Source organism: Phyllobates terribilis, unplaced genomic scaffold (assembly GCF_046119375.1).
Source record: "Phyllobates terribilis strain yellow unplaced genomic scaffold, ASM4611937v1 Scaffold_169__1_contigs__length_4117513, whole genome shotgun sequence".
Classification (NCBI taxonomy): domain Eukaryota; kingdom Metazoa; phylum Chordata; class Amphibia; order Anura; family Dendrobatidae; genus Phyllobates; species Phyllobates terribilis.
Window position 1 is genome coordinate 4,027,604 of NW_027362929.1, and position 20,300 is coordinate 4,047,903.

The following is a 20,300-nucleotide window of genomic DNA, read 5'->3' on the forward strand; positions in this document are numbered from 1 at the left end:
CGACGTCCAGGGATGCCGCAGGTCTGGTCCGGGTGGATGATCCGTCCGATGACCGTCTTAAGTCGTGTCGCCATCGTCTTGGCCAGGATCTTGTAGTCCACGTTGAGCAGAGTGATGGGACGCCAATTCCTCAGGTCGCAACTCTCTCCCTTCCGCTTGTACAGGATCGTGACCATTCCTTCCCTCAAAGATGGAGGCATTCTACCCTCCACCACCATCTCCTCGTACAGGTCCAACAGGTCCGGACAGATGAGGTCTCCCAGCGCTACATAGAGCTCCGCTGGAAGACCATCACTGCCCGGGGTCCTGCCGGTCCTAAAGGATTTAGCGGCAGAGAGCAATTCGCCCACCATCAGAGGTTTGTCCAAGGCTGCCGTGCCTGCAGGATCAAGATGGTTAGTGATACCTGACAGGAAGTTATCAGCAGCGTCGGGGTCGGTAGTCTTGTGGGAGTAGAGTTCGCTGTAGAAGTCGCTGACGACCCTCATCACGTCCTCCTTCCCACGTCGCATGTTTCCGCTCTCGTCTCGCAGCTCGTTCAGGGGCGTGTGACCGGCATGAAGTTTCCTGAAAAAGAATGAGTTACATTTCTCACCCTTCTCCAGATTCTCCACTTTGGAACGGAAGACGATTCGCTTGGACTCCTCCTCAAAGTGCCTTTTCAGGCTCTTCTTGGTCTCCTCCAGCTCCTACCTCACGTCCCAGCCACAGTGAAGAAGGTCCTGCAGCGACCGCAGCTCGCGCTGCAGCCCTCTGAAGTCCCTCCTCTTCTCACACGCCTGTTGTCGACCCTTGGCCTGAAAGAAACAGCGAAACTCAAGTTTAACATATTCCCACCAATCAGAGACTGTTTGGAAGCTACCCTTGTAGGACTGCCACATTGCGTAGGCTGCTCTCAGCTCCTCCACGACTTCATCCTGAGCCAGCAGAGCACAATTCAGCTTCCAGGAGCCGGGGCCGGACGGAAAACCGTCGCCGAGGACACCTTGTAAGTGAATGGCTCTGTGGTCGGAGAAGAAGCAGGGGACCATCGAGTGCCTACTCTGCCTGACTGCCCGAGAGGTGAACACAAAGTCAATCCTGGAGCGGAGTGAGCCATCGGGTCGGCTCCACGAATAGTTCGTGGAGCCTCTCCCCATGGAGCCCACCATGTCCTGAAGAGAGGCCTCGGTTACCATCTCGATGAGCAGCTTGGACGTGATGTCCAACTTGGCAGATGTGCTAGAACTACGACCATCCTCCTCGATGGGGCAGTTGAAATCCCCGGCCATCACTAAGGTCCTGGTGGTGGCAAGCTGAAGCCGCAGGGTCTGGAAAAGCTCCAAACGCTCATTCTTCAGTGGGGACGCATACACGTTGATGAATCTGACAGGTTCTCCCGCCCAGTTGCCATCTACAACAAGAGCCCTGCCGCAGATGAGCTCCTGGACGGACTCAAGCGTGAATGCGCCCCCCCTGATCAGAATTGCGACCCCTGCAGACTTGCAGTCACCCCCACCGGACCAGTAGGATGGACCGTGGGACCACTCCCTGGCCAGATGTTTGAAGGACCTAGAGGAGGGAAGGGAACATTCCTGCAACATATAAACATCACACAACTGGGAAGTAAGGAAGGCATAAATAGTCTGACGTCTGAACTTGTCCTTGATGCTCCTGACATTAATGGAAAATAAGTTAATATTAGCCATCATGTAGGGAAAAAAGAAAAAGTTAGCGCAGGCAATACACCTTAGTTACCACTCCGGTCGGGTGGTCCCTCGTCGGTGTTGACTGCTGGTGACGGGATCACCAGCAGGCCCTCTTCCTCCATCTGGTCAAGCAGCGCGGCCTCGATCTCGGCGACCACCAGTTCCTCCTCTTCTGGCTCGGCCACCAGGGTCTCAACCATGTGCTCCATCTCTTCTGGCTCAGGGAGGGTATCCTCCTTTTCGCCTACGAAATCCAGAATCTTCTTTTTGGAGGATTCAGTAGCAGGGCTGTCCTCCACCTTCCTCTTTCCCCGGGTTGGAACTGGGGAGACAAGAAGGGGAAAATCCTCCTCGGAATAGATAGCGGCAGGTGGAGGAAAGGTTAATTCCACCACTACCATGGTCTGAGGAGGGAGAGTGGCTGCCGGGGCAGGGGAAAGGACACCTGCTGAGGAGTAGGGGAAGGAGGAAGAGGAAGTGGAATCCTCAGCAGGGGTGGCCGGGGTGAGGGGGGATTGGACGGGGGTGGCAGGGGGAGGGATCGAGAGAGGGGTGACAGAACTCTTACCCTCCTTTGACTTTTTCTTCTGCTTCGGAGCTGCTGGGACCGTCGCTGGGGCTTTGGCCACCGACTCCTTGACCGCTTTGGCCTTGGTCGTCTCGGCCTTGGCCGCTGGGGCCTTGGTCGTCGCGTCCTTGACCTTCACAGGCCTGGTCGTCGGGGCCTTGTCCTCCGGAGCTGGGGTCGTCGCAACCACCGATGCCCAGGATCTCTCACGCTTGGGGCAATCCTTGTACAGATGAGCCGCCAGCCCACACAGGTTGCAGGACGTCTTCTTCGGGCAGTCCTTCGAGCTGTGTCCCGTCACTCGACAAATCCTGCAGGCATCCTCCTTGCAGTCCTTCATCTCGTGGCCGTTCTTGCCACATCTCCTGCAGTTCCGCGGCATGTCCGGGTAATAGATGAGGCCGTAGGAGTTGCCCAGGGAGAATGTCGGGGGCAGGTGCCGAAGTCCGTCTGAGTACGCCAGGTCCCTGTGAAGTCTAACAGTCACCGACCACTTACCTGTCCAGAAGCCGAGTCCATTCAGGATGTGAGAGGGTTCCTTCACAACCAAACAGAAGCGTCTCAGGAAGGTACAGATGTCTTGGCCTGGGGTGTGCGGGTTGCGCATGGAGACCGTGATCCTCCTTTCGTCCCTCTGGATAGGGCAGCTACCTGTAAAGGCAGAGAAAGAATTATCCGATCCTTTTGCGCTTACCATTTCCCAGAACCTCCTGCAGGTGTTCACAGTGGCGAAGGTGACGAAGAAGATCCCCGTCAAGAAGGTCTGGATGCTGAGGGTGTCCGACCTGGAGAAGCCTCGATCCAGCAGCATCTTCTGGCAGAACACGTCCGAGGACATGTCCGGCACCCTCCCATCCACTTCCTTCAGCTTCAGGGCCACCGTCTGCCGCATCCATGGCTCCAGGGCTGGAGCTTCGTGGCGGGGCTTCTGGGGTCCCTTCTGCTGGCCAGTCGTGGAGGCAGAGTCCTTGGGGTCAGAATCGGCTCCTGGCTGGGCCCTCCTGGCTGTCCCCTGCTCCAGGCTCTTCTTTTCGGCCTTCCTCGCTGCGCTTGCCATGGCTTTCCTCCTGCAGTTACTTCTTGGAGCTGGATCTGGAGCTCTTCCCGAAATGGGTGGAGCTATGCAGATTCTTCTCCCGTCGTGTTCTGGACAAATTCCCCGAAAGGTCTTTGTCTCGATGATTTTCTTACTCAAAGATTCCACAGGACAGCCCGATTCTTCTCCGAGTCTTCGTCTTCTTCTGGATTCTTTAGAGCTTCTTCCTCCCACCGATATCCGCCTTCCTTCTCCGATGTCAGCTGCGCTCCGAAGCTCTTCTCCTTCCGAGTTCGATCGCTCTCGTCAAGTGTAGATCGTAGCTCTTGTGTTCTTAAAAGAACAGATACTACACTTGATCTTAGCCAAAAGGCCGAGAAGCGATAACCAGAATTGGTTTCCGACTACGGTGCCACCCAAGGATTCTGAAAAGTCCATTTGTGGAGATGGCCACCTGGACTCCCGTTAAGAAGACATGCTGTCAACCTCTAGATCCCTCACATGCCTGCACTTTTCGGCTTGCTGCTGCTGCAATCCACGCGTTTTAGATCTGCATAACTCCACCTCTTTTAGCACAGTACCCTCAACCCCCGGCTGTTCCCACCCGCCTCAACACCGTTGGAAGGGAGGAGAACCAATTAAGGCGGGGGGGGGTGGAACGAGCAGCTGTCTACCCTTAGCAGGAGGGTTGCTGATTAATTACCTCTCCTGCTGCTGCTGCTGCTGGCTGTCCAGCAGCAGACTGAAGGTGGCTGCTGCTGTGCGCAGGTATATAAAGGCTCAGAGCCTATTATGACACGCGCAGCCAGCGTTCCATTGCCACATTCCGTCTACTGCAGGCGGGATACCTGGATGGCTGAATGTCACTGAGAAGCTCACAGAGACCGCCATAAGCAACAGTTTAAAAGAATGCCACAGACTAATCAACCAAACTTTTTGGGTTGGTTTCTCTTTTATAGTCTGCAGGCATTAAATGAAAGAAGTCAGTGTTCCAGCAGAGGGAGACAACGTTTCAGAAAAGGCATTGTAGCAAACCAAAAAAGAAATTTTAAGCGCAGCAGAGTAACCAGCTCACATACCTGTTAGCTCAGGTGAGTTTAAAAGGCTGCTGTTGATAACAAGGGCATTTGCTAAATAGATGGTGTGTGTGCAACAATATACTGAAAGGTCAATTATATTGTGCAGCTTATCTCACCACCTGTAGTTATTTAGGTGAAAGCTCCAAAATGCTTGCCTAATATGTCTGTTTATCCAAAAGGAAGTATAGAGGGAGAGCTAGATAGATAGCATTGCATTACATTACATTACATGGCAATGCAATGCACAGTTGCTGAAGTTGAACCAAAATGAGCTTGTCATCTGGCTTCTGCAACTTTTAACATGAAAAATCCAATGAGGAGAAGAAAAGCAAAGCCAAAGAGTCCATCCCAAAATTCGACAAACAAGCAAAATGAACAAAAAGCATTGAATTCAATTCTTTCTGATTTTAGAAACTGCATTAAAGAAGGGGTGCACCGGTCCTGGAGATACTGCAATACCAGGTCAATGCGTGGAATGGACAGAGCAAGCTCTTTTTCCATCTCCCTGTTCTAAAAATCCATTTAATATATGGTCCCCAGATAGGGGACGTATCAGATATTAAACTGATAAGAACAGATACTACACTTGATCTTAGCCAAAAGGCCGAGAAGCGATAACCAGAATTGGTTTCCGACTACGGTGCCACCCAAGGATTCTGAAAAGTCCATTTGTGGAGATGGCCACCTGGACTCCCGTTAAGAAGACATGCTGTCAACCTCTAGATCCCTCACATGCCTGCACTTTTCGGCTTGCTGCTGCTGCAATCCACGCGTTTTAGATCTGCATAACTCCACCTCTTTTAGCACAGTACCCTCAACCCCCGGCTGTTCCCACCCGCCTCAACACCGTTGGAAGGGAGGAGAACCAATTAAGGCGGGGGGGGTGGAACGAGCAGCTGTCTACCCTTAGCAGGAGGGTTGCTGATTAATTACCTCTCCTGCTGCTGCTGCTGCTGGCTGTCCAGCAGCAGACTGAAGGTGGCTGCTGCTGTGCGCAGGTATATAAAGGCTCAGAGCCTATTATGACACGCGCAGCCAGCGTTCCATTGCCACATTCCGTCTACTGCAGGCGGGATACCTGGATGGCTGAATGTCACTGAGAAGCTCACAGAGACCGCCATAAGCAACAGTTTAAAAGAATGCCACAGACTAATCAACCAAACTTTTTGGGTTGGTTTCTCTTTTATAGTCTGCAGGCATTAAATGAAAGAAGTCAGTGTTCCAGCAGAGGGAGACAACGTTTCAGAAAAGGCATTGTAGCAAACCAAAAAAGAAATTTTAAGCGCAGCAGAGTAACCAGCTCACATACCTGTTAGCTCAGGTGAGTTTAAAAGGCTGCTGTTGATAACAAGGGCATTTGCTAAATAGATGGTGTGTGTGCAACAATATACTGAAAGGTCAATTATATTGTGCAGCTTATCTCACCACCTGTAGTTATTTAGGTGAAAGCTCCAAAATGCTTGCCTAATATGTCTGTTTATCCAAAAGGAAGTATAGAGGGAGAGCTAGATAGATAGCATTGCATTACATTACATTACATGGCAATGCAATGCACAGTTGCTGAAGTTGAACCAAAATGAGCTTGTCATCTGGCTTCTGCAACTTTTAACATGAAAAATCCAATGAGGAGAAGAAAAGCAAAGCCAAAGAGTCCATCCCAAAATCCGACAAACAAGCAAAATGAACAAAAAGCATTGAATTCAATTCTTTCTGATTTTAGAAACTGCATTAAAGAAGGGGTGCACCGGTCCTGGAGATACTGCAATACCAGGTCAATGCGTGGAGTGGACAGAGCAAGCTCTTTTTCCATCTCCCTGTTCTAAAAATCCATTTAATATATGGTCCCCAGATAGGGGACGTATCAGATATTAAACTGATAAGAACAGATACTACACTTGATCTTAGCCAAAAGGCCGAGAAGCGATAACCAGAATTGGTTTCCGACTACGGTGCAACCCAAGGATTCTGAAAAGTCCATTTGTGGAGATGGCCACCTGGACTCCCGTTAAGAAGACATGCTGTCAACCTCTAGATCCCTCACATGCCTGCACTTTTCGGCTTGCTGCTGCTGCAATCCACGCGTTTTAGATCTGCATAACTCCACCTCTTTTAGCACAGTACCCTCAACCCCCGGCTGTTCCCACCCGCCTCAACACCGTTGGAAGGGAGGAGAACCAATTAAGGCGGGGGGGGGTGGAACGAGCAGCTGTCTACCCTTAGCAGGAGGGTTGCTGATTAATTACCTCTCCTGCTGCTGCTGCTGGCTGTCCAGCAGCAGACTGAAGGTGGCTGCTGCTGTGCGCAGGTATATAAAGGCTCAGAGCCTATTATGACACGCGCAGCCAGCGTTCCATTGCCACATTCCGTCTACTGCAGGCGGGATACCTGGATGGCTGAATGTCACTGAGAAGCTCACAGAGACCGCCATAAGTAACAGTTTAAAAGAATGCCACAGACTAATCAACCAAACTTTTTGGGTTGGTTTCTCTTTTATAGTCTGCAGGCATTAAATGAAAGAAGTCAGTGTTCCAGCAGAGGGAGACAACGTTTCAGAAAAGGCATTGTAGCAAACCAAAAAAGAAATTTTAAGCGCAGCAGAGTAACCAGCTCACATACCTGTTAGCTCAGGTGAGTTTAAAAGGCTGCTGTTGATAACAAGGGCATTTGCTAAATAGATGGTGTGTGTGCAACAATATACTGAAAGGTCAATTATATTGTGCAGCTTATCTCACCACCTGTAGTTATTTAGGTGAAAGCTCCAAAATGCTTGCCTAATATGTCTGTTTATCCAAAAGGAAGTATAGAGGGAGAGCTAGATAGATAGCATTGCATTACATTACATTACATGGCAATGCAATGCACAGTTGCTGAAGTTGAACCAAAATGAGCTTGTCATCTGGCTTCTGCAACTTTTAACATGAAAAATCCAATGAGGAGAAGAAAAGCAAAGCCAAAGAGTCCATCCCAAAATCCGACAAACAAGCAAAATGAACAAAAAGCATTGAATTCAATTCTTTCTGATTTTAGAAACTGCATTAAAGAAGGGGTGCACCGGTCCTGGAGATACTGCAATACCAGGTCAATGCGTGGAGTGGACAGAGCAAGCTCTTTTTCCATCTCCCTGTTCTAAAAATCCATTTAATATATGGTCCCCAGATAGGGGACGTATCAGATATTAAACTGATAAGAACAGATTTTTTTGATTGAATATATCTTTTATTAGCACAAAAAATAAGTTAACAGACAGTGTACAGTGCCGCAGCCCAGTACACACAGAATTCTACATCACATTTACATAGCATGAGGATACGACGCACTAACTAGACACATCACACCCCTATGCTACACAAAACACTCAATATGAAAGAAAAAGCATGTCAATCAATACAGTACGACGAACCGTGATAAGGGATGGGGATTGGGAAAAAGGGGATGGGGAGGGGAAAATCACAGGCCCGAAGCTTTATTAAAAGACAAGACACATAAGGGGAGAGGGGGAGGAGGGGTTTAGTCCTCATCCTCGTCCTCCGGACCGTCCACGATGGAATAGTCTCTGAGCAGGCTGTGGATCAGCCTGCGGCAGTCCTGGATGGACATCCTCTCCCTCCTCAAGATGAGCCGGTTCCTGGCGACCCAAACGGCATCCTTGAAGCAGTTCATAAGGCGCCAAGCCTCCTGGATGGCTCCGACGGTATGAACCCCAGGGAAGAGTCCGTAAAGCACAGAATGGTGCGATAGGCTCGCCCTGGGGACAGAGTTCCTCAGGTCGTCCTCAAGGGCAGTCAACAGGCGCTGTGCAAATCCGCAGTCCCAAAAAGTGTGCAAAGATGTTTCCTCCACGAAGGGGCACCTTGGGCAGTACCGGGTCTTGCACAGGTTCCGGGCATGCATGAATGACCGGACGGGCAGTCCGCCCTGAATCGCCATCCACGACAAGTCCTTGTGCCCGTTGGTCAGCCTGTCAGACGACACATTTGTCCACACAGTCTCCAGCGTGTCCTGGTGAAGTCCTGTGATGTTCTCCACGTCATCCTTGGCTCTGATGAGCTTGTGGATAGTTTTGGGCTTCCACAAGTCGGGCTTGAGTCCCTCCAGTTGATGTTCCCCCACAAATCGAACGACGTCTCCGTAGAACCATGGCGTCGTCCAGTTGTAGGGGAAGGAGCTGTCCCACTTGTCCCAGCCGAGTCGCCTCCAAAGAGGAAGCAGGAAGAAGCGAGACATGGACCTGCCCGCGGAGCAATTCTTGACTTGCAAAGTCCGGCGGACACAATCACACACAAAAGAGGATCGCAGGAGGGTGGGGATATCTGGAACGCCCTTCCCACCCTTGCGAGGCTCCTTGTACATGACGGCCCGCCTGACTCTGTCCATCTTGGATCCCCAGACAAAGTGAAACACTGTCCTGGTAATGGCCCTGCACACAGTGACGTGTGGGGGCCAGGCCTGCGCCGTGTACTGCAAGACGGGCAGGACCTCATTACGCAGGACGAGTGCCTTACCCTCACAAGTGAGGTGTCTGAGGCTCCAGAGTCCGATCCGTTGCTTCACCTTGGCCAAGCGTTCTTGCCAAGACTTGAGGGCCGCTCCTTCCTTCCCGAACCAGACTCCCAGCACCTTGAGGAAATCCGGTTGAATGTTGAAGGGGAAGGGGGCGGAGGAGGCCGGCTGCCAATCCCCGAAGAGCATGGCTTCCGACTTCCTGCAGTTGACTTTGGCCCCTGAAGCCGGGCCGAACCTCTCACACGTCTGGACGAGGGCGTCGACTGAACCACGATCAGCGCAGAAGACGGTGACGTCGTCCATGTAGAGCGAGCACTTGACCTCGTGTCGTCCCGGACCCGGTGCGGTGATCCCTCTGATCTCTCCATTCTGCCGGATAGCCTCTGCGAAGAGTTCTATAACACAAACAAAAAGAAGAGGTGATAGAGGGCAGCCTTGTCTGACCCCAGAGAGGACAGGGAAGGGGTCAGTCTTCCAGCCGTTCACCAACACCGAGCTGTGGATATCAAAATACATCAAACGGACATACGAACAATACATGTTACCCAAACCTAACCGGTGCAGAGCTCGGCCCATGAACTCGTGGGAAACCCGGTCGAAGGCCTTCTCCTGATCCAAGGAGACCAGGGCCGCGTGTGCGCGGCGGACCTTGATGTACTCGACCGTGTCCCGCACGAGAGCGAGGCTGTCTGCGATGCGACGTCCAGGGATGCCGCAGGTCTGGTCCGGGTGGATGATCCGTCCGATGACCGTCTTAAGTCGTGTCGCCATCGTCTTGGCCAGGATCTTGTAGTCCACGTTGAGCAGAGTGATGGGACGCCAATTCCTCAGGTCGCAACTCTCTCCCTTCCGCTTGTACAGGATCGTGACCATTCCTTCCCTCAAAGATGGAGGCATTCTACCCTCCACCACCATCTCCTCGTACAGGTCCAACAGGTCCGGACAGATGAGGTCTCCCAGCGCTACATAGAGCTCCGCTGGAAGACCATCACTGCCCGGGGTCCTGCCGGTCCTAAAGGATTTAGCGGCAGAGAGCAATTCGCCCACCATCAGAGGTTTGTCCAAGGCTGCCGTGCCTGCAGGATCAAGATGGTTAGTGATACCTGACAGGAAGTTATCAGCAGCGTCGGGGTCGGTAGTCTTGTGGGAGTAGAGTTCGCTGTAGAAGTCGCTGACGACCCTCATCACGTCCTCCTTCCCACGTCGCATGTTTCCGCTCTCGTCTCGCAGCTCGTTCAGGGGCGTGTGACCGGCATGAAGTTTCCTGAAAAAGAATGAGTTACATTTCTCACCCTTCTCCAGATTCTCCACTTTGGAACGGAAGACGATTCGCTTGGACTCCTCCTCAAAGTGCCTTTTCAGGCTCTTCTTGGTCTCCTCCAGCTCCTCCCTCACGTCCCAGCCACAGTGAAGAAGGTCCTGCAGCGACCGCAGCTCGCGCTGCAGCCCTCTGAAGTCCCTCCTCTTCTCACACGCCTGTTGTCGACCCTTGGCCTGAAAGAAACAGCGAAACTCAAGTTTAACATATTCCCACCAATCAGAGACTGTTTGGAAGCTACCCTTGTAGGACTGCCACATTGCGTAGGCTGCTCTCAGCTCCTCCACGACTTCATCCTGAGCCAGCAGAGCACAATTCAGCTTCCAGGAGCCGGGGCCGGACGGAAAACCGTCGCCGAGGACACCTTGTAAGTGAATGGCTCTGTGGTCGGAGAAGAAGCAGGGGACCATCGAGTGCCTACTCTGCCTGACTGCCCGAGAGGTGAACACAAAGTCAATCCTGGAGCGGAGTGAGCCATCGGGTCGGCTCCACGAATAGTTCGTGGAGCCTCTCCCCATGGAGCCCACCATGTCCTGAAGAGAGGCCTCGGTTACCATCTCGATGAGCAGCTTGGACGTGATGTCCAACTTGGCAGATGTGCTAGAACTACGACCATCCTCCTCGATGGGGCAGTTGAAATCCCCGGCCATCACTAAGGTCCTGGTGGTGGCAAGCTGAAGCCGCAGGGTCTGGAAAAGCTCCAAACGCTCATTCTTCAGTGGGGACGCATACACGTTGATGAATCTGACAGGTTCTCCCGCCCAGTTGCCATCTACAACAAGAGCCCTGCCGCAGATGAGCTCCTGGACGGACTCAAGCGTGAATGCGCCCCCCCTGATCAGAATTGCGACCCCTGCAGACTTGCAGTCACCCCCACCGGACCAGTAGGATGGACCGTGGGACCACTCCCTGGCCAGATGTTTGAAGGACCTAGAGGAGGGAAGGGAACATTCCTGCAACATATAAACATCACACAACTGGGAAGTAAGGAAGGCATAAATAGTCTGACGTCTGAACTTGTCCTTGATGCTCCTGACATTAATGGAAAATAAGTTAATATTAGCCATCATGTAGGGAAAAAAGAAAAAGTTAGCGCAGGCAATACACCTTAGTTACCACTCCGGTCGGGTGGTCCCTCGTCGGTGTTGACTGCTGGTGACGGGATCACCAGCAGGCCCTCTTCCTCCATCTGGTCAAGCAGCGCGGCCTCGATCTCGGCGACCACCAGTTCCTCCTCTTCTGGCTCGGCCACCAGGGTCTCAACCATGTGCTCCATCTCTTCTGGCTCAGGGAGGGTATCCTCCTTTTCGCCTACGAAATCCAGAATCTTCTTTTTGGAGGATTCAGTAGCAGGGCTGTCCTCCACCTTCCTCTTTCCCCGGGTTGGAACTGGGGAGACAAGAAGGGGAAAATCCTCCTCGGAATAGATAGCGGCAGGTGGAGGAAAGGTTAATTCCACCACTACCATGGTCTGAGGAGGGAGAGTGGCTGCCGGGGCAGGGGAAAGGACACCTGCTGAGGAGTAGGGGAAGGAGGAAGAGGAAGTGGAATCCTCAGCAGGGGTGGCCGGGGTGAGGGGGGATTGGACGGGGGTGGCAGGGGGAGGGATCGAGAGAGGGGTGACAGAACTCTTACCCTCCTTTGACTTTTTCTTCTGCTTCGGAGCTGCTGGGACCGTCGCTGGGGCTTTGGCCACCGACTCCTTGACCGCTTTGGCCTTGGTCGTCTCGGCCTTGGCCGCTGGGGCCTTGGTCGTCGCGTCCTTGACCTTCACAGGCCTGGTCGTCGGGGCCTTGTCCTCCGGAGCTGGGGTCGTCGCAACCACCGATGCCCAGGATCTCTCACGCTTGGGGCAATCCTTGTACAGATGAGCCGCCAGCCCACACAGGTTGCAGGACGTCTTCTTCGGGCAGTCCTTCGAGCTGTGTCCCGTCACTCGACAAATCCTGCAGGCATCCTCCTTGCAGTCCTTCATCTCGTGGCCGTTCTTGCCACATCTCCTGCAGTTCCGCGGCATGTCCGGGTAATAGATGAGGCCGTAGGAGTTGCCCAGGGAGAATGTCGGGGGCAGGTGCCGAAGTCCGTCTGAGTACGCCAGGTCCCTGTGAAGTCTAACAGTCACCGACCACTTACCTGTCCAGAAGCCGAGTCCATTCAGGATGTGAGAGGGTTCCTTCACAACCAAACAGAAGCGTCTCAGGAAGGTACAGATGTCTTGGCCTGGGGTGTGCGGGTTGCGCATGGAGACCGTGATCCTCCTTTCGTCCCTCTGGATAGGGCAGCTACCTGTAAAGGCAGAGAAAGAATTATCCGATCCTTTTGCGCTTACCATTTCCCAGAACCTCCTGCAGGTGTTCACAGTGGCGAAGGTGACGAAGAAGATCCCCGTCAAGAAGGTCTGGATGCTGAGGGTGTCCGACCTGGAGAAGCCTCGATCCAGCAGCATCTTCTGGCAGAACACGTCCGAGGACATGTCCGGCACCCTCCCATCCACTTCCTTCAGCTTCAGGGCCACCGTCTGCCGCATCCATGGCTCCAGGGCTGGAGCTTCGTGGCGGGGCTTCTGGGGTCCCTTCTGCTGGCCAGTCGTGGAGGCAGAGTCCTTGGGGTCAGAATCGGCTCCTGGCTGGGCCCTCCTGGCTGTCCCCTGCTCCAGGCTCTTCTTTTCGGCCTTCCTCGCTGCGCTTGCCATGGCTTTCCTCCTGCAGTTACTTCTTGGAGCTGGATCTGGAGCTCTTCCCGAAATGGGTGGAGCTATGCAGATTCTTCTCCCGTCGTGTTCTGGACAAATTCCCCGAAAGGTCTTTGTCTCGATGATTTTCTTACTCAAAGATTCCACAGGACAGCCCGATTCTTCTCCGAGTCTTCGTCTTCTTCTGGATTCTTTAGAGCTTCTTCCTCCCACCGATATCCGCCTTCCTTCTCCGATGTCAGCTGCGCTCCGAAGCTCTTCTCCTTCCGAGTTCGATCGCTCTCATCAAGTGTAGATCGTAGCTCTTGTGTTCTTAAAAGAACAGATACTACACTTGATCTTAGCCAAAAGGCCGAGAAGCGATAACCAGAATTGGTTTCCGACTACGGTGCCACCCAAGGATTCTGAAAAGTCCATTTGTGGAGATGGCCACCTGGACTCCCGTTAAGAAGACATGCTGTCAACCTCTAGATCCCTCACATGCCTGCACTTTTCGGCTTGCTGCTGCTGCAATCCACGCGTTTTAGATCTGCATAACTCCACCTCTTTTAGCACAGTACCCTCAACCCCCGGCTGTTCCCACCCGCCTCAACACCGTTGGAAGGGAGGAGAACCAATTAAGGCGGGGGGGGGTGGAACGAGCAGCTGTCTACCCTTAGCAGGAGGGTTGCTGATTAATTACCTCTCCTGCTGCTGCTGCTGCTGGCTGTCCAGCAGCAGACTGAAGGTGGCTGCTGCTGTGCGCAGGTATATAAAGGCTCAGAGCCTATTATGACACGCGCAGCCAGCGTTCCATTGCCACATTCCGTCTACTGCAGGCGGGATACCTGGATGGCTGAATGTCACTGAGAAGCTCACAGAGACCGCCATAAGCAACAGTTTAAAAGAATGCCACAGACTAATCAACCAAACTTTTTGGGTTGGTTTCTCTTTTATAGTCTGCAGGCATTAAATGAAAGAAGTCAGTGTTCCAGCAGAGGGAGACAACGTTTCAGAAAAGGCATTGTAGCAAACCAAAAAAGAAATTTTAAGCGCAGCAGAGTAACCAGCTCACATACCTGTTAGCTCAGGTGAGTTTAAAAGGCTGCTGTTGATAACAAGGGCATTTGCTAAATAGATGGTGTGTGTGTGCAACAATATACTGAAAGGTCAATTATATTGTGCAGCTTATCTCACCACCTGTAGTTATTTAGGTGAAAGCTCCAAAATGCTTGCCTAATATGTCTGTTTATCCAAAAGGAAGTATAGAGGGAGAGCTAGATAGATAGCATTGCATTACATTACATTACATGGCAATGCAATGCACAGTTGCTGAAGTTGAACCAAAATGAGCTTGTCATCTGGCTTCTGCAACTTTTAACATGAAAAATCCAATGAGGAGAAGAAAAGCAAAGCCAAAGAGTCCATCCCAAAATTCGACAAACAAGCAAAATGAACAAAAAGCATTGAATTCAATTCTTTCTGATTTTAGAAACTGCATTAAAGAAGGGGTGCACCGGTCCTGGAGATACTGCAATACCAGGTCAATGCGTGGAATGGACAGAGCAAGCTCTTTTTCCATCTCCCTGTTCTAAAAATCCATTTAATATATGGTCCCCAGATAGGGGACGTATCAGATATTAAACTGATAAGAACAGATACTACACTTGATCTTAGCCAAAAGGCCGAGAAGCGATAACCAGAATTGGTTTCCGACTACGGTGCCACCCAAGGATTCTGAAAAGTCCATTTGTGGAGATGGCCACCTGGACTCCCGTTAAGAAGACATGCTGTCAACCTCTAGATCCCTCACATGCCTGCACTTTTCGGCTTGCTGCTGCTGCAATCCACGCGTTTTAGATCTGCATAACTCCACCTCTTTTAGCACAGTACCCTCAACCCCCGGCTGTTCCCACCCGCCTCAACACCGTTGGAAGGGAGGAGAACCAATTAAGGCGGGGGGGGTGGAACGAGCAGCTGTCTACCCTTAGCAGGAGGGTTGCTGATTAATTACCTCTCCTGCTGCTGCTGCTGCTGGCTGTCCAGCAGCAGACTGAAGGTGGCTGCTGCTGTGCGCAGGTATATAAAGGCTCAGAGCCTATTATGACACGCGCAGCCAGCGTTCCATTGCCACATTCCGTCTACTGCAGGCGGGATACCTGGATGGCTGAATGTCACTGAGAAGCTCACAGAGACCGCCATAAGCAACAGTTTAAAAGAATGCCACAGACTAATCAACCAAACTTTTTGGGTTGGTTTCTCTTTTATAGTCTGCAGGCATTAAATGAAAGAAGTCAGTGTTCCAGCAGAGGGAGACAACGTTTCAGAAAAGGCATTGTAGCAAACCAAAAAAGAAATTTTAAGCGCAGCAGAGTAACCAGCTCACATACCTGTTAGCTCAGGTGAGTTTAAAAGGCTGCTGTTGATAACAAGGGCATTTGCTAAATAGATGGTGTGTGTGCAACAATATACTGAAAGGTCAATTATATTGTGCAGCTTATCTCACCACCTGTAGTTATTTAGGTGAAAGCTCCAAAATGCTTGCCTAATATGTCTGTTTATCCAAAAGGAAGTATAGAGGGAGAGCTAGATAGATAGCATTGCATTACATTACATTACATGGCAATGCAATGCACAGTTGCTGAAGTTGAACCAAAATGAGCTTGTCATCTGGCTTCTGCAACTTTTAACATGAAAAATCCAATGAGGAGAAGAAAAGCAAAGCCAAAGAGTCCATCCCAAAATCCGACAAACAAGCAAAATGAACAAAAAGCATTGAATTCAATTCTTTCTGATTTTAGAAACTGCATTAAAGAAGGGGTGCACCGGTCCTGGAGATACTGCAATACCAGGTCAATGCGTGGAGTGGACAGAGCAAGCTCTTTTTCCATCTCCCTGTTCTAAAAATCCATTTAATATATGGTCCCCAGATAGGGGACGTATCAGATATTAAACTGATAAGAACAGATACTACACTTGATCTTAGCCAAAAGGCCGAGAAGCGATAACCAGAATTGGTTTCCGACTACGGTGCAACCCAAGGATTCTGAAAAGTCCATTTGTGGAGATGGCCACCTGGACTCCCGTTAAGAAGACATGCTGTCAACCTCTAGATCCCTCACATGCCTGCACTTTTCGGCTTGCTGCTGCTGCAATCCACGCGTTTTAGATCTGCATAACTCCACCTCTTTTAGCACAGTACCCTCAACCCCCGGCTGTTCCCACCCGCCTCAACACCGTTGGAAGGGAGGAGAACCAATTAAGGCGGGGGGGGGGGTGGAACGAGCAGCTGTCTACCCTTAGCAGGAGGGTTGCTGATTAATTACCTCTCCTGCTGCTGCTGCTGCTGGCTGTCCAGCAGCAGACTGAAGGTGGCTGCTGCTGTGCGCAGGTATATAAAGGCTCAGAGCCTATTATGACATGCGCAGCCAGCGTTCCATTGCCACATTCCGTCTACTGCAGGCGGGATACCTGGATGGCTGAATGTCACTGAGAAGCTCACAGAGACCGCCATAAGCAACAGTTTAAAAGAATGCCACAGACTAATCAACCAAACTTTTTGGGTTGGTTTCTCTTTTATAGTCTGCAGGCATTAAATGAAAGAAGTCAGTGTTCCAGCAGAGGGAGACAACGTTTCAGAAAAGGCATTGTAGCAAACCAAAAAAGAAATTTTAAGCGCAGCAGAGTAACCAGCTCACATACCTGTTAGCTCAGGTGAGTTTAAAAGGCTGCTGTTGATAACAAGGGCATTTGCTAAATAGATGGTGTGTGTGCAACAATATACTGAAAGGTCAATTATATTGTGCAGCTTATCTCACCACCTGTAGTTATTTAGGTGAAAGCTCCAAAATGCTTGCCTAATATGTCTGTTTATCCAAAAGGAAGTATAGAGGGAGAGCTAGATAGATAGCATTGCATTACATTACATTACATGGCAATGCAATGCACAGTTGCTGAAGTTGAACCAAAATGAGCTTGTCATCTGGCTTCTGCAACTTTTAACATGAAAAATCCAATGAGGAGAAGAAAAGCAAAGCCAAAGAGTCCATCCCAAAATCCGACAAACAAGCAAAATGAACAAAAAGCATTGAATTCAATTCTTTCTGATTTTAGAAACTGCATTAAAGAAGGGGTGCACCGGTCCTGGAGATACTGCAATACCAGGTCAATGCGTGGAGTGGACAGAGCAAGCTCTTTTTCCATCTCCCTGTTCTAAAAATCCATTTAATATATGGTCCCCAGATAGGGGACGTATCAGATATTAAACTGATAAGAACAGATACTACACTTGATCTTAGCCAAAAGGCCGAGAAGCGATAACCAGAATTGGTTTCCGACTACGGTGCCACCCAAGGATTCTGAAAAGTCCATTTGTGGAGATGGCCACCTGGACTCCCGTTAAGAAGACATGCTGTCAACCTCTAGATCCCTCACATGCCTGCACTTTTCGGCTTGCTGCTGCTGCAATCCACGCGTTTTAGATCTGCATAACTCCACCTCTTTTAGCACAGTACCCTCAACCCCCGGCTGTTCCCACCCGCCTCAACACCGTTGGAAGGGAGGAGAACCAATTAAGGCGGGGGGGGGGTGGAACGAGCAGCTGTCTACCCTTAGCAGGAGGGTTGCTGATTAATTACCTCTCCTGCTGCTGCTGCTGCTGGCTGTCCAGCAGCAGACTGAAGGTGGCTGCTGCTGTGCGCAGGTATATAAAGGCTCAGAGCCTATTATGACATGCGCAGCCAGCGTTCCATTGCCACATTCCGTCTACTGCAGGCGGGATACCTGGATGGCTGAATGTCACTGAGAAGCTCACAGAGACCGCCATAAGCAACAGTTTAAAAGAATGCCACAGACTAATCAACCAAACTTTTTGGGTTGGTTTCTCTTTTATAGTCTGCAGGCATTAAATGAAAGAAGTCAGTGTTCCAGCAGAGGGAGACAACGTTTCAGAAAAGGCATTGTAGCAAACCAAAAAAGAAATTTTAAGCGCAGCAGAGTAACCAGCTCACATACCTGTTAGCTCAGGTGAGTTTAAAAGGCTGCTGTTGATAACAAGGGCATTTGCTAAATAGATGGTGTGTGTGCAACAATATACTGAAAGGTCAATTATATTGTGCAGCTTATCTCACCACCTGTAGTTATTTAGGTGAAAGCTCCAAAATGCTTGCCTAATATGTCTGTTTATCCAAAAGGAAGTATAGAGGGAGAGCTAGATAGATAGCATTGCATTACATTACATTACATGGCAATGCAATGCACAGTTGCTGAAGTTGAACCAAAATGAGCTTGTCATCTGGCTTCTGCAACTTTTAACATGAAAAATCCAATGAGGAGAAGAAAAGCAAAGCCAAAGAGTCCATCCCAAAATCCGACAAACAAGCAAAATGAACAAAAAGCATTGAATTCAATTCTTTCTGATTTTAGAAACTGCATTAAAGAAGGGGTGCACCGGTCCTGGAGATACTGAAATACCAGGTCAATGCGTGGAGTGGACAGAGCAAGCTCTTTTTCCATCTCCCTGTTCTAAAAATCCATTTAATATATGGTCCCCAGATAGGGGACGTATCAGATATTAAACTGATAAGAACAGATACTACACTTGATCTTAGCCAAAAGGCCGAGAAGCGATAACCAGAATTGGTTTCCGACTACGGTGCCACCCAAGGATTCTGAAAAGTCCATTTGTGGAGATGGCCACCTGGACTCCCGTTAAGAAGACATGCTGTCAACCTCTAGATCCCTCACATGCCTGCACTTTTCGGCTTGCTGCTGCTGCAATCCACGCGTTTTAGATCTGCATAACTTCACCTCTTTTAGCACAGTACCCTCAACCCCCGGCTGTTCCCACCCGCCTCAACACCGTTGGAAGGGAGGAGAACCAATTAAGGCGGGGGGGGGGGGTGGAACGAGCAGCTGTCTACCCTTAGCAGGAGGGTTGCTGATTAATTACCTCTCCTGCTGCTGCTGCTGCTGGCTGTCCAGCAGCAGACTGAAGGTGGCTGCTGCTGTGCGCAGGTATATAAAGGCTCAGAGCCTATTATGACACGCGCAGCCAGCGTTCCATTGCCACATTCCGTCTACTGCAGGCGGGATACCTGGATGGCTGAATGTCACTGAGAAGCTCACAGAGACCGCCATAAGCAACAGTTTAAAAGAATGCCACAGACTAATCAACCAAACTTTTTGGGTTGGTTTCTCTTTTATAGTCTGCAGGCATTAAATGAAAGAAGTCAGTGTTCCAGCAGAGGGAGACAACGTTTCAGAAAAGGCATTGTAGCAAACCAAAAAAGAAATTTTAAGCGCAGCAGAGTAACCAGCTCACATACCTGTTAGCTCAGGTGAGTTTAAAAGGCTGCTGTTGATAACAAGGGCATTTGCTAAATAGATGGTGTGTGTGCAACAATATACTGAAAGGTCAATTATATTGTGCAGCTTATCTCACCACCTGTAGTTATTTAGGTGAAAGCTCCAAAATGCTTGCCTAATATGTCTGTTTATCCAAAAGGAAGTATAGAGGGAGAGCTAGATAGATAGCATTGCATTACATTACATTACATGGCAATGCAATGCACAGTTGCTGAAGTTGAACCAAAATGAGCTTGTCATCTGGCTTCTGCAACTTTTAACATGAAAAATCCAATGAGGAGAAGAAAAGCAAAGCCAAAGAGTCCATCCCAAAATCCGACAAACAAGCAAAATGAACAAAAAGCATTGAATTCAATTCTTTCTTATTTTAGAAACTGCATTAAAGAAGGGGTGCACCGGTCCTGGAGATACTGCAATACCAGGTCAATGCGTGGAGTGGACAGAGCAAGCTCTTTTTCCATCTCCCTGTTCTAAAAATCCATTTAATATATGGTCCCCAGATAGGGGACGTATCAAATATTAAACTGATAAGAACAGATACTACACTTGATCTTAGCCAAAAGGCCGAGAAGCGATAACCAGAATTGGTTTCCGACTACGGTGCCACCCAAGGATTCTGAAAAGTCCATTTGTGGAGAAGGCCACCTGGACTCCCGTTAAGAAGACATGCTGTCAACCTCTAGATCCCTCACATGCCTGCACTTTTCGGCTTGCTGCTGCTGCAATCCACGCGTTTTAGATCTGCATAACTCCACCTCTTTTAGCACAGTACCCTCAACCCCCGGCTGTTCCCACCCGCCTCAACACCGTTGGAAGGGAGGAGAACCAATTAAGGCGGGGGGGGGGTGGAACGAGCAGCTGTCTACCCTTAGCAGGAGGGTTGCTGATTAATTACCTCTCCTGCTGCTGCTGCTGCTGGCTGTCCAGCAGCAGACTGAAGGTGGCTGCTGCTGTGCGCAGGTATATAAAGGCTCAGAGCCTATTATGACACGCGCAGCCAGCGTTCCATTGCCACATTCCGTCTACTGCAGGCGGGATACCTGGATGGCTGAATGTCACTGAGAAGCTCAC

The 20,300-nt window shown here is 50.3% G+C and overlaps 8 non-coding genes and 2 pseudogenes across 8 annotated transcripts; all 10 read right to left on the reverse strand.

The window, feature by feature from the left end:
• Nucleotides 1-3,599: 3,599 nt before the first annotated feature.
• LOC141210735 (U2 spliceosomal RNA) lies at nucleotides 3,600-3,677 on the reverse strand (annotated as a pseudogene).
• Nucleotides 3,678-4,796: 1,119 nt separating this feature from the next.
• LOC141209988 (U2 spliceosomal RNA) lies at nucleotides 4,797-4,987 on the reverse strand. The gene has a single exon (XR_012280171.1). It is a non-coding gene; the product is annotated as a U2 spliceosomal RNA (small nuclear RNA).
• A 1,118-nt stretch (nucleotides 4,988-6,105) lies between these two features.
• Nucleotides 6,106-6,296, reverse strand: LOC141209771 (U2 spliceosomal RNA). Its single transcript, XR_012279963.1, has one exon. It is a non-coding gene; the product is annotated as a U2 spliceosomal RNA (small nuclear RNA).
• A 1,116-nt stretch (nucleotides 6,297-7,412) lies between these two features.
• On the reverse strand, nucleotides 7,413-7,606 carry LOC141210560 (U2 spliceosomal RNA). The gene has a single exon (XR_012280718.1). It is a non-coding gene; the product is annotated as a U2 spliceosomal RNA (small nuclear RNA).
• A 5,562-nt stretch (nucleotides 7,607-13,168) lies between these two features.
• On the reverse strand, nucleotides 13,169-13,248 carry LOC141210732 (U2 spliceosomal RNA; annotated as a pseudogene).
• Nucleotides 13,249-14,369: 1,121 nt separating this feature from the next.
• On the reverse strand, nucleotides 14,370-14,560 carry LOC141209990 (U2 spliceosomal RNA). Its single transcript, XR_012280173.1, has one exon. It is a non-coding gene; the product is annotated as a U2 spliceosomal RNA (small nuclear RNA).
• Nucleotides 14,561-15,678: 1,118 nt separating this feature from the next.
• LOC141209772 (U2 spliceosomal RNA) lies at nucleotides 15,679-15,869 on the reverse strand. The gene has a single exon (XR_012279964.1). It is a non-coding gene; the product is annotated as a U2 spliceosomal RNA (small nuclear RNA).
• Nucleotides 15,870-16,990: 1,121 nt separating this feature from the next.
• Nucleotides 16,991-17,181, reverse strand: LOC141209773 (U2 spliceosomal RNA). Its single transcript, XR_012279965.1, has one exon. It is a non-coding gene; the product is annotated as a U2 spliceosomal RNA (small nuclear RNA).
• Nucleotides 17,182-18,301: 1,120 nt separating this feature from the next.
• On the reverse strand, nucleotides 18,302-18,492 carry LOC141209975 (U2 spliceosomal RNA). Its single transcript, XR_012280159.1, has one exon. It is a non-coding gene; the product is annotated as a U2 spliceosomal RNA (small nuclear RNA).
• A 1,122-nt stretch (nucleotides 18,493-19,614) lies between these two features.
• On the reverse strand, nucleotides 19,615-19,805 carry LOC141210203 (U2 spliceosomal RNA). Its single transcript, XR_012280378.1, has one exon. It is a non-coding gene; the product is annotated as a U2 spliceosomal RNA (small nuclear RNA).
• Between the last annotated feature and the right edge of the window lie 495 nt (nucleotides 19,806-20,300).